Below are 12,849 nucleotides of genomic sequence, written 5' to 3' on the forward strand. Positions count from 1 at the left end.
CCATTACTGGTTTGTAAGTGATGCAAACAAGCTTGCGCGTTGGCTCTGAGTGCCTTCCTCCATATCGGATGAGCTTGTTTGTGGATCACTAGAACAAACTTCCATTTTGGATGACTATAGGAAGTTAATTAAGAGCGTGTGATCTTCCCCATCGGAAGGGGCACAATCTTATTAATGGACTTAGTGTCAAGTAATGGTATACACTTAGGCACGTCTAATAGTATCCTCCCCATCGGAGTCACTGCTATTATTCGTGTGACCAAAGGAAACCAACTATTAATTTTATTTGTCAAAAAGTTAGGTTGATAAGATAATAAAATTAATAGGTTAAACCCTCCTTTTACAAATGTTGAATTTGTATACGTCCACACTATCGTGGTATACAAAATTCGCGGTGTTTTGAGGTGTTGGTTAATTTAAAATAGTATTGTTTGAGGAATCAATATTATTCTAAATTTAGAGTTCTGACTAAAAGTTATTTGTGATTCTTAGGATGACTTTCAATCCACTGGCCATCATACTAAAAGAGAACAGACTTACTGGTCCTAACTACATAGATTGGAAAAGGAACCTGGACATTGTTTTACTGCTGAAAGCTATAAGTTTGTACTGACTGAACCTTGCCCTGATACACCCAATGGTGAATCTACCCAAGAGGAGATTGAGTATCATAGGAAATGGGTAAAAGCAGATGAGATGGCGCGGTGTTACATTTTGGCTTTAATGTCAAATGTATTGCAACATCAGCATCAAGATTTACCAACAGCCGATGATATTATAAACAATCTCAAGGAACTCTTTGGTCACCAGGATCGGGCCTCTAAGCAAGAAGCCATGAGAAAGATAATAACGGCCACCATGCAAGAGGGTACTCCCGTGAGGGATCATATCCTAAAGATGATGACTTATCTAAATGAAATACAAATCCTTGGAGGAGAAATTGATGGGGAAACCCAGATCGATATGATCCTCCAAACGCTACCTAGAAGTTTTGAGCAATTCCGTCTGAATTACAACATGAATAAAAGGGTATATTCATTGGCGGAACTACTGACAGAACTTCAGGCAGCAGAAGGTTTGTTTCGTCACAATTCTCAGATTCACTATGCTAAAAATGGTTCTACTTCTAAACCGAAAGGAAAGAAGAAGAAGAAACAAGTTAGCTCAGCAAAGAAGGTGAATAAATCTCAGAGTACAGGACCTAAAGCTGGAATGAAGAAGCCGAAGGGCAAGTGCTTCATCTGCAAGCAGTCAGGGCATTGGAAGGCGGACTGTCCTCGTAGGAATCAAAACAACAAAAGTATATCTCATGCTCTAATTGTTGAAACATGTTTAACGGTGTTATCTACCAGCACCTGGTGTGTAGATATGAGAGCCACTGATCATGTCTGCAATTCCTTGCAGGGGTTCCAGGAAACCTGACGACTAACTGAAGGAGAGATTACCGTCTACATGGGCAATGCTACTAAGGTGACGGCTGTTGCAGTGGGAGACGTCTACTTATCTTTTAATAGAAATAGAAATTTGGTTTTAAGAAATTATCTTTATGTACCCAGTTTTAGAAAGAATTTAATTTCAGTTTCTAAACTGTTTTTGGATGGATATTCAGTTTCCTTTAGTAACGATATGGTTATTAAGAGAAATAAAGTGATTATCTATTCTGGTGCATTGGTTGGCAATTTATATACTTTAAATCCAATTTCTCCCACAAAGTAAAATATGGAAATTAATAACACATCTTCTAACTCAAATAAGAGAAAAGAACCTTCAGAAATGAACCAAGCATATCTTTAGCATCTAAGGCTTGATCATATTAACTTAAGTAGGACTCAAAGGCTTATAGCCGATGGACTCTTGGGTTCATTAGAGTTGGAAAATTTTCTAACTTGTGAATCTTGCTTGGAAGGTAAAATGACCAAGAGGCCTTTTAAGGCCAAGGGGTATAAAGCCAAAGAAGTGTTAGAATTGGTTCATTCTGATTTGTGTGGTCCTATGTCTATCCAGGAGAGAGGTGGTTTTGAATATTTTGTCTCTTTTATAGACGATTATTCAAGATACAGATACATTTACCTAATGCGCCGCAAGTCCGCGTGCTTTGATAAGTTCAAAGAGTACAAGGCTGATGAGGAGAAACGACTAGGTAAAAGTATCAAGACACTACGGTCTGATCGTGGTGGCGAATACCTCTTAGGAGAGTTTAGGAATTACTTATCAGAGGCCGGGATTCAATCCCAATTGTCCGCACCTGGTACACCCCAATAGAATGGTGTGACAGAACGAAGGAATAGGACTCTTATGGAGATGGTTAGATCGATGATGAGTTATTCAGAATTACCAAATTCGTTTTGGGGATACGCTTTGAAAACGACAGCGCACATTCTGAATTTAGTACCTTCTAAATCAGTTTCTTCTACTCTCACAGAATTGTGGAATGAGCGAAAACCCAGTCTAAGACATATTCAGATTTGGGGTAGTCCAGCACATGTGCTGAAACCAGATGCTGATAAGTTATAATCTCGTTCAGAAGTTCGCGTGTTTGTGGGTTATCCCAGAGGAACGAAAGGTGGTTTATTTTATAGTCCTAAAGACCAGAAGGTCATTATTAGCACCAATGCCCAATTTTTAGAAGAAGACTATATAATGGATCACAAGCCCAGTAGCAAAGTTGTTCTAGAAGAACTTAGAGAGGACACGTCTACTTTAGTACCAACAGTACAAGATGAAGTACCACAAGAGACTGCAACACGTGTCACACATGATACACAACCACAGACGGTGCCTTGTCGTAGTGGGAGAGTTGTGAGGGAACCTGAGAGATTCATGTTTTTGGGAGAGTCTTCGGACTTGATCACGGGTAAACATGAACCTGATCCCCAAACATATGACGAAGCACTCCAAGATATAGATGCAGCATCCTGGCAAAAGACAATGAATTCTGAAATAGAGTCTATGTACTCTAATAAGGTCTGGGAGCTTGTAGAACCACCTGATGGTGTAAAAGCCGTCGGATGCAAGTGGATCTATAAAAGGAAAAGAGGGACAGACGGGAAGGTAGAAACCTTCAAAGCTAGGCTTGTTGCGAAAGGGTACACTCAGAAAGAGGGAATCGATTATGAGGAGACCTTTTCACCGGTAGCCATGCTTAAGTCTATCCGGATACTCTTATCCATTGCTGCTCATATGGATTATGAGATTTGGCAAATGGATGTCAAGACAGCTTTCCTTAATGGAAGTCTTGAAGAGAACATCCATATGAAGCAACCAGAAGGGTTCATCGAAAAAGGCAAAGAGCATCTAGTGTGCAAGCTCAATAGGTCCATTTATGGACTGAAGCAAGCTTCAAGGTCTTGGAACATCCGATTTAATGAAGTAATCCAGTCATATGGATTTATTCGGTGTCCGGATGAGTCTTGTGTATACAAGAAGTGTAACGGAAATGTGGTGGTATTTCTTGTACTATACGTAGATGATATTTTGTTAATTGACAACAATGTCAAGGTATTATCGGACGTAAGAGTATGGTTGTCCAAACAATTTGATATGAAGGACTTAGGAGATTGTGCACACATTCTTGGGATCAAAGTTATAAGGGATCGCAAGAAAAGAATGTTGTGTCTGTCCCAAGCTTCATATATAGATACAATCCTTGCTCGTTTTAGCATGCAGGATTCCAAGAAAGGTTTCTTACCTTTTAGGCATGGAGTAGCTCTATCTAAAGAGATGTCTCCGAAGACATCAAAGGAGATAGAGGACATGAAAGCAGTTCCTTATGCTTCGGCTGTAGGAAGCCTAATGTATGCAATGCTATGTACGAGACCTGATATCTGTTTTGCTGTGGTTAGTAGATATCGAGTAACCCTGGACAAGGACATTGGACTGCGGTAAAGCATATATTAAAGTACCTGAGAAGGACTAGAGATTATATGCTAGTTTACCAAGCAGACGATTTGCTCCCTGTAGGTTACACGAATTCAGATTTCCAATCGGATAGGGATAACAGTAAGTCTACATCAGGCTATGTGTTTACTTTAGGAGGTGGAGCCATTGCATGGAGGAGTGTTAAGCAGAAATGCATTTCAAACTCAACCATGGAAGCTGAGTATATAGCAGCCTCTGAGGCAGCTAAAGAAGCAGTATGACTCATGAACTTTCTAATGAACTTAGATGTGATTCCTGGTTTGTCCAAAATCATCACAATTTATTGTGATAATAGCGGTGCAGTTGCAAACTCGACGGAACCACGAGCCCATAAGGCAAGTAAACATATAGAGCGCAAGTACCACCTAATACGAGATATCGTGAAGCGAGGAGAAGTTGTCATCGCCAAGATTGCATCAGCAGATAACCTGGCAGATCCTTTCACTAAGGCCCTTCTAGCAAAAGTTTTCGATCGGCATGTGGAGGGAATGAGAATCAGATGTATGGCAGCAGATATGGCAGCTTAGTTATTAGTATAAGTGGAAGATTGTTAGAGTGTATACTGAAAGCCTAACCTTTTGTAAACATTTATTTTGAATAAAGAATCACAATTGGTCAAAATTATCTATATTTGTAGTTGTTCAAATAATTTATATTGTAGATAACATAGTATGTGGTGTCACATACAGAAGATAATATTATCAGTACCTTATAAATTATAAACAGTAGCTCACGACCAAAATGGAAAGGAACAAACCATTGGAAGGTCGTAGTGTAATTAGGTATTAGTTTATCTTAACTATATAATTACACTAGTACACTTAGAGTGTATTGAGTAGGACCATCAGAGGTCGTTTCTTTTATACTGACTTTATAAAGAAACAATACCTCAGTTATTATGGAAGTGTGTGCTCTTAATCCTAATATAATAACAAGCACATATATTTGATATTTATTTCTTTAATTTATCAATGGGTGAGATTTAGTTCGATAAATCAATAAGCCCGATAAGTTGGGAAATGATATCACTTACAGTGTGTGTTGTTGATTATAGAAGGAAACTGTGTCCTAGTAATCTAGGTTGATAATGTCCCCAAGAGGAGCTCATAAGAATTGTCATGTTAAACCCTGCAGGTGGACTTAGTCCGACATGACGATAAGGTTGAGTGGTATTATTCTTGGACTAAGATATTAATTAAATTAGTTGTCAGTAACTCACTTAATTAGTGGACATTCGACATCTTAAACACAGGGAGACTAACACACTCATAATAAGAAGGAGCCTAAAAATGTAATTTGGGATTGGTGCGGTAGTTCAATAATAGTTCTCTAGTGGAATGAATTATTATTGATAAAATTAAGTTGTGTGTTCGGGGCGAACACGGGATGCTTAATTTTATCGGGAGACCAAAACCAATTCCTCCTCTCGGTCCCTATCGTAGCCTCTTATTTGTAGAGTTCCATATTCAAGAAGATCATGTGCCTCGCCATGTAGTCCTGGAAGCCAATTTTGGAAATTAATATTTAATGAAATTAATAACCTAGGTAATTTGGATCGAACGTGTTAAGTTTCGCAGGAGATCCAAGTCTAAACCTAAAAGAACAAATAAATTAAACTTTGGATCAAACGTGTTAAGTTCCGCAGGCGATCCAAGTTTAATTTAAAAGAACACATGGTAGCTAGGAAAAGGTTCAGACCTTTGTACAAAATTTTTATACAGTGAAACCATTAGGTTTTTCGAATAGCAACTAACATGGTGATGCTCATGATAAGATGTGAAGTAATTGATAAGATGTGACTTCGCAATTATTAAACTGCGGTGAAGTAAATGTTACCTTTGACTTCGGCACAATTTTAATGTGATGAAGTAAAAAAATATTTTTCACTTCATCAAAATTAAAATGTATTAATTAGATCCACAAAATGACAAATACCATAACAATCCAGAAATTTATCCATCAATCCACAAATATATATATATATCCATAAATCCACAAGCATAACTAAAAAGTACATCTATAAACCAAAAGTGTATCCACAGGTATGTATGTCAAAAAATTCATAATGTAAAATAAAATATTTATCCTAACGTACATGACCCATTTAGGCACCTAGATACAAGTAGATAAATTTGCTCCATTCACTTCTGACTTCATCATATTGAGATTGGTTGTAATATTGATTCTTGATTGTTCCTGCAAACTTTTATGTAAAAAAAACAAAAATGCATTAGATTTATAAAATCTACAAAAATACATTAGATTTATAAAATCATTACATTCATTATATATCATAAAGAAGAAACTCACCATCTTCTCCAACTGTGGATTTTCACATTCAACTATGTCTTTCATGTACCTCATCACACAATATCTGCATTCAACAGAACCACTTTGTTTTAGATTACCCTATAATGTAATTAAAAAAGTAATACAACAATTACAATCCAAATAATAAGAACTATCCATTTATGTCTTAATATATATGTACAATACATACCGTCAATTGTTTAAAACCTGGTGATTTAGCAATACCCTTTGAGGCATTGTACATCTTGACCCAACTACATTTTAAAAAGTAAAAAGTTATATTTTTCATATTTATAAGTGAATGGATTCAAAATCAACACAATCTACTACCTACTTGGTCACCATAGTATTCCATGCATTGTCTCGGTTTCTATTAGACATAGCGTCCAATAAATATATCATATTTTTATCTTCATTGACGATAATCAAGATCCAATGGTACCTGCAAAAATAAAAATATAACATTGATTAAAATTGTTATATCTGAAATAAGCTTCTAGTCTGATCTGAAATAAGCACAATTTAGTTGGCCTAACCATGATGATTCCTTTGAGTAATGATGACAAAAGCAAAGGAAATTGAATACAAAGAAAAGAAAAAGAATACGAATTGCTCTGGTTATATATTCAATATAGCAAATTTAAAATTTAAGGAAAGACAAGACATGAGTTACCTTGCTACATAGGAACATAGAAAACATTACTTCCAATTGGAAGCCATGAACTCTAATGGTGGCAGGCATGTCAAATGTCCACATGAAAAAATACTATTAATTTAAATTAATAGCACATAAAATAATTCTATCATGATTCAATCATTATTTAAATAACTAAATATTGCATAAATTACATGATTGCTTGACCATAATAAACAAACACTTATATATTTGCAAGTTATTTATATCATCCTCATCATACTTTATCCAACAAGACAACAAAGTCATAAGAGAGGAATTGTGTTAAGATATTAACATATGGCTGCCATGATTCAAATTGTTGGCTTGTGACCTAAGCTTTTGTTATGTGCTTCTTTGCTGCATCAGAAAATAATTATAGACTTTTTATACTATAGATTCTGTTCTAATGGAAATTAGTTGTAACAGTGAGTCAAACCACCATGACTAAGTTATTGGAGATGTTTCATTTTAGAGTAGCTTATTTTCTTTGAAAGAGGTACACATAAATAATTTTGCATACAAAATTTATATATACACAAGTTTAAACAAAATGATCCTCTCTTTCTTGTTCATTCTTCAAGACGATATGGATTCTCCTCTCAAAGAATCAAAAGAGATTTTTTGCATTCTCTCCATTCGTGGAAGTTAGTTATCATCACCTCGATACCCCCATGTTGTTCAACATAGTCTATGGTTCAATAACTAAAGTCATTAGCATATGACTAATGCTTCCATTGCATGGAGCAATTGCAGACCCAAAGTTATTATACTACTATAGTACTTACTGGCTCATATTAAAACTGCATACAATAATTTAATCATGATGAAATTCTTATTTGCCGGAATTTCACATAAATTGCAAGGTTTCATGAAAGTACTGAATGAACACCTATGCACATCATGAAACCTTTATACTAAATGCAAATACAAAAAATCATTTAGAATAATGATAATTAACGCACTGGTTATGAAATACTATTGGTTAAATAATCTTCGAAATTTACCGTAGGAAATTAAAGAGACCCTGAAAACTATTCTTGATGGGAGGGTTACAAGAGTCCCTCTCACCGCTCACTGTATGTTATTTTTTTAACCTACCTTTCCAAATCTAGACTCGAAGGGAAAAAAAAGTACCTTTGGAGAGGAAAGAAGACGACCCTATTCCTCCAATGGGAATTTCATTCAAAATTTGCTAGTTCTGATTAAGTAAAACACCGGTGAAAAAAAATGAATTTAAGTTATCCGACTCTGACGCGTACCTTGAATTTCCATATCTCCACCAAAATTGAATCTTTCCACGGTTACCTCACCGGTTCCACAAAACCTCGTCGAACTATGTCCAATACAGTTTGACACCCAATAAAGTGAAGAATCTACGTCAAGAGACGCCACAAGAAGCTACTGCGGCACCATTTCCCTCAGTTCACCAGATCCAATTAACAGTAGGAGCCCAAGAGAAGATGAGCCGAGAAGTCGGAAAGCCACAGAGGCTCAGATCTAAGCCGCAGTGGATCTTCCTCGGTTTGGCTCCTTCCTTGGTTCACTGATTCCTTGAAAATCGAAAACGATGAACTATAAATTAGTCAAAATAAGAACTTATAGCAGATTTCTAGAAACATCAAACTAGATTTGAGAAAGGGCGGTAGAAGACTGACCTATAATGTAAGACTAAAGACGCAAAAATGGTGGACGGAGACGCACGGCTGGAGACGCACGGCTAGAGACGCACAACTGGAGACGCAAAAAACCGAGGACGGAGACGCAAGGATGGAGACGCAGGCTGGAAACACAGGCTGGAGACGCGGAGAACGTAGATGCAAAGCTTGAGACGCGGAGGACTGAGATGCAAGCTAGAGATGAAAAAATGGAGGCTCGATGGAGATGGAAAAACGGTGAGGCACGGTGAAGGTTGGAGACACAAGCTCGATGGAGATGGAAAAACGTGAGGCGCGGTGAAGGTTGTGTTGATACAGTCTGACCTGGATGTTGTTTTGCTGTTGACACTGATTTAAGTTTGTATCAGATATTTAACTCAGATTGATTACTAATCTAGGTTGACTTGGTTGACCTGATTGAGAAAGTCCTAACTGGGATGTTAGGCAGTTGGAAAGTCCTGGTGAGTGAAGCCAGGCAGATTGGAAGTCCTGGTGAGTGAAGCCAGGCAAGGGAAAATCCAAATGGATCAAGGGTGATCGGACATCTGGTGTTGAAAAGTCCAAGAAGGAAGCTTGGCATGCGAAGTCAGAGAGGGCTCGGTAGCTCGTTCTCTAGGACCAGATGAAGTCGGAGAGGGCTAGGGAGCTCGTTTCTCCGGACTAGGTCGAGAGGGCTCGGGGACCCGAAGTGGATCGGTCGGCCGATCCAGGTGGCTGGACACCTGATCGGTGCCGGCCGATCGAGAATCGATCGATGGCTCGGCGACATCGATCGGACCGATCGAAATCGATCGAGCCTCATGTGAGTTTATCGATGCGGCCCGAGACCGATCGTAGTCGCGCTTGGGAAGAGCGACATCTGATCGGTCTCGGACCGATCAGATTAGTGCCGATCGGTCCGCAGATCGATCGAAGCTATGCGGCACTGATCGGTCCGGAGACCGATCAGATTAATTCGGCTCGCCACCGATCAGCGATGATTCAGAAAGCATGGATCGGTCTGCAGACTGACCCACGGTATTGTTTGTTTTGCATGCACTTTTTCTGATTGCCGTATTTGTTTTCACCCATCTATTTTTAACCATCTGCTGTGAGTCTTTTTATCTTGCAGGTTGCAGGTCACACTCTCATGGTTGAATTCAAATTAAGCTTCATTAAGAGAAGAAGACAAGTGCTCTTTACACTGTGATTTGCTGCAACAGATGCATTTGAGGCATCAACGTGTTGGTTGCTACTCGGAAAACCTATAGGTTCCACTGTACAAAAATTTTGTACAAAGGTCTGAACCTTTTCCTAGCTACCATGTGTTCTTTTAAATTAAATTTTGGATCGCCTGCGGAACTTAACACGTTTGATCCAAAACTTAATCTATTTGTTCTTTTAGGTTTTGACTTGGATCTCCTGCGGAACTTAACACGTTCGACCCAAGTCTCCTTAAGTTATTAATTCCATTAAATATTAATTTCCATAAAAGGTTCCCAGTACTGACGTGGCGAGGCACATGGCCTTCTTGGATATGGGAGCAACCACCACCGACTAGACAAAACCTTTAATAGAAAGCTAATATTTAATTTCCTAAAATAACTTTAGGTTAACCAAAGAGAACAATCAAATCACAAGAAAAAAAAAACAAAAGAACACAACTTCGAAAAAACATATTCAAAATTCTAGAACGTAAGCCTCTTGTATTTGGTATTATTTCCATAAATAACTAGCATGATGCGGAAATAAAATTTACTAGTTATACCTTGTAGAAAAACCTCTTGATCTTCTACCGTATTCCTCTTCTAACCTCGGACGTTGTGTGGGAAACGATCTTCCGAGACGAGAAACCACCAATCACCTTCTTCTCCTCCTAGCTAGGTTCGGCCAACAAAGATGAAGCTTCACCAAGGAAGAAAAACAAAATACTAACCAAGCTCCAAGAGATGCTAGCTTTCTCTCCTTCTTCTTTTTCTTCTCCAAGTAGTATCCGGCCACCACAAGAGCTCCAATAGAAGGGTAGGGTTCGGCCACCACAAGAGGAAGAGAGGAGAGGTTGGCCACACCAAGGAACAAAAGAGGAGAGGAATAATAGATGTTGTGTCTTGTGAAGGCACCTCACCCTTCTTTTATATTCCTTGGCCTAGGCAAATTAGAAAATTTAATTACAATAAATTTTCCTTAATTTCCTTGACATGATTTAATTGAGAGAAATAAAATAAAATTTCCCAATTAATTTCAAGTGGCCGGCCACATTATTGGAAAACAAAGAGGACAAGTTTTAATCAACAATTAAAACTTCCTAATTTGTTTCCGGAAATTTTAAAAAATAAAATTTCTCTTTAAAATCTCTTCATGGTTGATAAAAGGAAATTTCTATAATTTTAATTTTATCAACATGTGAATAATTTTTAAAGAAAAAATAAAACATCTCTCCAATCTACAAATAAGGAAAGAGATCTAATCTCTTTCTTTAATCTTTTATAGATCTTTTACAAGAGAGATATTTTAATTTTAATTCTCTTTAAAATATATCTTCCACATAATAATAAAAATTAAAATTAAATTTCTTTTTTAATTTATTTTGGCCGGCCCTACTAGCTTGGGTTCAAGCTAGGGCCGGCCACCCAATCTCATACCTAGGCCGGCCCTAGCTTGATCCCAAGCTAGCTTGGCCGGCCCCTATTGGGTGGGTATAGAAGGTGGGTATAGGTGGGTATAGAACTCTATAAATAAGAGGCTACGATAGGGACCGAGAGGAGGAATTGGTTTTGGTCTCCGATAAAATTAAGCATCCCGTCCTAACACACAACTTAATTTTATCAATGATAATTCATTCCACTAGAGAACTATCATTGAACTACCGCACCAATCCCAAATTACATTTTGGGCTCCTTCTTATTATGAGTGTGTTAGTCTCCTGTGTTTGAGATATCAAATGTCCACTAATTAAGTGAGTTACCGACAACTCATTTAATTAATATCTAAGTCCAAGAGTAGTACCACTCAACCTTATTATCATGTCGGACTAAGTCCACCTGCGAGGTTTAACATGACAATCTTTATGAGCTCCTCTTGAGGACATTATCAACCTAGTATCTCTAGGACACAGTTTCCTTCTATAATCAACAACACACACTATAAGTGATACCATTTCCCAACTTATCGGGTTTATTGATTCAACGAACTAAATCTCACCAATTGATAAATTAAAGAAATAAATATCAAATATATGTGCTTGTTATTACATTAGGATTAAGAGCACACACTTCCATAATAACCGAGGTCTTTGTTTCTTTATAAAGTCAGTATAAAAGAAACGACCTCAAATGGTCCTACTCAATACACTCTGAGTGTACTAGTGTAATTATATAGTCAAGATAAACTAATACCTAATTACACTACGACCTTCCAATGGTTTGTTCCTTTCCATCATGGTCGTGAGCTACTGTTTATAATTTATAAGGTACTGATAACATGATCTTCTGTGTGTGACACCACACACCATGTCATCTACAATATAAATTAATTGAACAACTACATTTATCATAAATGTAGACATTTGACCAATGTGATTCTTATTTCTAGATAAATGTTTATACCAAAAGCTAGGCTTTTAGTATACACTCCAACAATCTCCCACTTATACTAAAAGACTAAGCTATTGCTGCCATACATCTGATTCCTAACCCTTCAACATGCCCATCAAAAGCTCTTGCCTTAAGGACCTCAGTGGAAGGATCAATAGGTCATCACCTGATGCAATCTAGGCGGCAACAACTTCTCCTCGTTTATACGATTTCTCGTATTGGGTGGTACTTGCGCTCTATTGTGTTTACTTGCCTTATAGACTTATGGTTTCTTCGAGTTTGCTACTGCACTAACATTATTACAATAAATTGTAATAATCTTTGGACAAACCAGAAATCATATCTAAGTCTATCTTAAGGTTATTGAGTCATACAGCTTTTAATGGCTACCTCAGAGGCTTTCCATATACTAAGCTTCTATGGTGGAGTCCATAAAAACACCTATGATTATCACTCTTCCATAGTTATGACTTTACCTCCTAAAATAAACACAAAACCCTGAGGTTGACTTATTATTGTCCCTATCCGATTGGAGGTCAAAATCCATACAACCCATAGGAACCAAATTAACTGCCTTGTAAGCTAGCATATAATCTTTAGTGCCTCTAAGGTACTTTAATATATGCTTTACTGCAGTCCAATGTCCTTGTCTAGGGTTACTTTGATATCTGCTAACTATGCTCTTGGCAAAACAGATTTCTGATCTCGTGCATAGCAT

The 12,849-nt window shown here is 37.5% G+C and overlaps 1 long non-coding RNA gene across 1 annotated transcript; it reads right to left on the reverse strand.

Annotated features, from left to right (window-relative positions):
• Positions 1 to 6,053: 6,053 nt before the first annotated feature.
• On the reverse strand, positions 6,054 to 6,481 carry LOC121987949. The gene is made up of 3 exons (XR_006113771.1): positions 6,419 to 6,481; positions 6,229 to 6,292; positions 6,054 to 6,121 (listed from the first exon to the last, which is right to left on the reverse strand). It is a non-coding gene; the product is annotated as an uncharacterized LOC121987949 (long non-coding RNA).
• Positions 6,482 to 12,849: the final 6,368 nt, after the last annotated feature.

This window comes from Zingiber officinale, chromosome 5B (assembly GCF_018446385.1).
Source record: "Zingiber officinale cultivar Zhangliang chromosome 5B, Zo_v1.1, whole genome shotgun sequence".
In the NCBI taxonomy this organism is placed as follows: Eukaryota; Viridiplantae; Streptophyta; class Magnoliopsida; order Zingiberales; family Zingiberaceae; genus Zingiber; species Zingiber officinale.